Below are 3,850 nucleotides of genomic sequence, written 5' to 3' on the forward strand. Positions count from 1 at the left end.
AGAGAGAGAGAGAGAGAGAGAGAGAGAGAGAGAGAGAGAGAGAGAGAGAGAGAAACAAAACTGAATGGCATACAAAGAGATAGAGCCAAATCCACATTCTTAGTAGACTTTAACATGCTGTTCCTAAAATTGCACTTATGAAAAATCCCTTGAATTAAGTAATTAATCATAATCAAAGTAATAAAATATTTTGAAGAATAAGAATGAAAATAAATATAAAATATGCTTGATGCAATCAAAGCAGTGTTTAGAGAAAATGTTAAAGCCTGAAATGCTTCATAAAATTGTTCTGCTTTTTTATGAAGAAGAAAATTACTAAATTTGATTGGAAGACATTAAGAAAGATGTAAATACATGAGGAGATATACCATGTTCATGAATTGGAAGACTCATTATTGCAAAGATGTCAGTTTCCTAGATTTGCCTAAATGATGCACTCACCACCAACATCCCACATAGGACTACAACCCATATTCTGCCTTGACCTTAGGTTCTTTCCATCTTTCTTTTACCTTTCTCTCCAACACTATTTCCAAACAAGGCATCTTCAATACTTCTCACAATTGCTTCTCTCTGTCTTCCTCTTGGCACTATCTCCAAGATCCATCACCTCTTTGCCATCACCATGGCCACTGTGAGCATTTTTAATCTGTGGCCCAGTCCAAGTGATCCTTGGCCCCTGGGAAGCTCTCAGAATCATGGTGCTATTGATTTGGGGTTACACATGATTGTCTTAAAGACTGGGAGGAGAAAGAAGGGTCCAGACAGCACCCTCTTGTAGAAAAGGGGAGGAAAGCAACACAAGGACAAAAAGTGAGGAGGGAAGAGGAACATACAGACAATTTTGGTTCTGAAGTCCTTGCCCTCCTCCACCCCTTTCTACTTTTTTGGCATCCATGATTTCACCCATGGACAAGGAGCCAACTGAGGCAGGAGAAGGAAAAAATTCCCTTGGAACTGCATGATTGGCTGCTTGCAAAGATGATAGTCCTCCATCCCTGTGTGACATTGATTTGAAATGTGGATTTATTTCTTGTGGACCTAGGCTCTTCATATGACTTGCTTTGACAAATTAGAATGCTGAAGTATCACTGTGGGACTCCTGACCCTAGGGTGCAAGTGATCATAGGACTCCTAACCTCTTGAAAAGCTGCCACATTAGCCTGTGAAAGATGAGGGAGCACACAGAAATAAAGGCCCAGTCAATGGTCAACAACAGCCAGCAGACATCTTGGATCATCAGGCCCTCACTGAACCATCAGATGACCACCCAGCTAAGCTGACTCTCAGTATCATGAGCAAATGAAATAGTTGTGTTAGGGACTAAATTTTAGGGTGTTTTGTTTCCCAGCAATGAATAACAAATATAAAAGTGAAGCCCTTAACTGGGTTTCACTGGGACCCATGGAGTCGGGTCTCAGGGAATCCTGGCAGGCTCTCAATGGGAATTTATTATATGAAGAATAATACAGGACTAGTTAGCAGGTTCTGCAAGAGGGCCGAGTGTTTGGTGTTGAGGTGGCATGAAGCTATTACACCCTCTCCAGGGAGAGAAAAGTAGTTGGATAAGAACTGGGGCTCCTAACACTATGTGATACTTTGGAGGCAAGAGGAACCTGTCAGAGTCTTCTCTGAGGGGCACAGCAGAGCAAGTAAAGTACCCTTCCCTGCCCAAGGCAGTGACTCCAGTCGTGGCAGAACTGGGATACCTGTGGCTGGAACCTCTCAGCAAAGGGCTTTGCGTACAGGGATGGGAAGAAGCTATGTGGCCATGTGGTAGGTCTAACCATAAAGCTGTCTATGTGTCTTTTCATGTGACCCCTTCTAGAACTGGTGGAGGTGAAGTGGGTATTGTCCTGGCCCTTCTGCAAAGATGGTCCCCAGGAATTGTGATTGGACTGATTTTCAGTTCTAGAAACATAAAGGGAACATCATCTTTTAAAGACCAAAAAGAAGTTCAGAGAGGCTAATAACTTGCCTACACTCACCCAGCTCGTCAACCTGGTCTGGTTTCATTATTATAACACAGTCCATCTTTAATATCTTAAGAAATAGTGGCCATAATTGAGTGCTTCTCCTTACCAAGTAGCCCTCAAGGTCAACTTGGCTAAAGACTGTCACGTTTTATGATGGAGTTTTGGTGTAGTTCCAGTAATGGTGATGAGGTGCTGTGATCATGGCTGGATGCTCAGCCTTCTAGGTCTGCATCCTTGGTCCTGGGACTGCCCTGTCATTGCTCTTGAATGTCCTGGTTTCTCTGCCACAAGACACTGACACAGATAGACAGCCCAGAAAATGGATACCACCCTATCTTTCAGGATGGTCTCCTCCCCATGTTTGTATGAGCTTTTTAGTCTGGGGGAAGGGGTCACATTGACAGAGAGGTCATGACCCATAGAGTATAAGGAATGTCTAGGGTCTGAAAGAAATGCTATACTTGTGAAGACTTTATATAGGTAACAGACTGTAGAGGGACATGCAGATGGGTATGTGGTAGACTATCCCAGCACTAAGCTGCTGAGACACAGGTTTCCTCTGCTGTTTACATACTTTGTAATATGTGTGTGGCATGAAATTGACTTTAGTGAATTATTGAATAAATGATAATATGTTTAATGTTGACAAAAATAATAATGACCATTTTGATAAACATATAAGCTGGGTGCAATGGCACACATCTGTAATCCCAGAACTCAGGGAAACTAAAGCAGGAGGATCAAAACCTTGAGCCCAGCCCAGAAAAATTAGTGACTTAGTAAGACCTTACCTGAAAATTTAAAAATAAATAAAGAAAGAAAGAAAGAAAGAAAGAAAGACTTCGGATGAGGGCTGGGGATTTAGCTCAGCGGCAAAAGCGCCTGCCGGGCAAGCACAAGGTCGTGAGTTCGGTTCCCGGTACCGGAGAAAAACAAAACAAAACAAAACAAAACAAAAAAGACTGGGGATGGAGTTCAGTGCTCAGGTTCAATTCCACGGATTGCCAGAAAAAAAACAAAATTGAAAAAACAAGGTGAAATATGTATTGGGTTACCATAAATTTGTTCATTTAATTCTCACATTTTTACCTTTTAACAAACAGGTTATGGAAGTTGCCCAAGTTCCTATAGCCAGTGAGTGGGGTCATGAACGCATGATTAGATGATGGGGATACACTTCATTATTGCCATGCTCTAGGGGGCCAGGCTTCAGTCTGTGTAATGAAAAAGTCAGGCAAAATGGTGGCCACAATGGGAGCAGAAACATGGGTGGGCCACTGAAGGTGTGCGAAGGGGGCCAGGGGAGAGGGTGCAGCATGTAGCCAAGAATGTTGCAGCGGGTCCAGCGGGGAAGCTATCGTGTGTTCTTACCTAATGATCCCATTGGAACTCAGTCGGTGCTGAGCGGGAGTGAGTTGAAGCCATCATAGACCATTTACAGATCAAAGCCATGTCATTAGTCAAGGAATGTACTTGAGTGAGGAATGACGGGAAAAGAGTATGCCTCAGCCCCTTAATGACCAAACAAATGCAGAGGGTCTGCTGCTCCCTGAAATGGCAAAGGATGCACCCTGGAAAGGCTGCCCTTCTCAGTAGCAGAGAAACCACAGAAGACAGACCCTGTCTCTGAATTGGGGGCTTCTGTCTTCAGCTGGTCCCTTGAGTTGTCATTTGTCTCTTCCTAGCACTTTGCTGGCAACTGGAGTGTGCTGCATGAGAAAAAAGGCCACAGGAGCTCAGTACCTACAAGTGCATCCAAGGGCAGCTTGACCAGTGTCCACCTCTGCCTGCTTTGCCTCCCATGGGCCTTGTCCCCCAGGCACCTCCTTTGTCTGCAGACCTGGCTTCTGCAGGTCTGATTCTGGCTGCAACTC

Source organism: Chinchilla lanigera, unplaced genomic scaffold (assembly GCF_000276665.1).
Source record: "Chinchilla lanigera isolate Chin_1 unplaced genomic scaffold, ChiLan1.0 scaffold00155, whole genome shotgun sequence".
In the NCBI taxonomy this organism is placed as follows: Eukaryota; Metazoa; Chordata; class Mammalia; order Rodentia; family Chinchillidae; genus Chinchilla; species Chinchilla lanigera.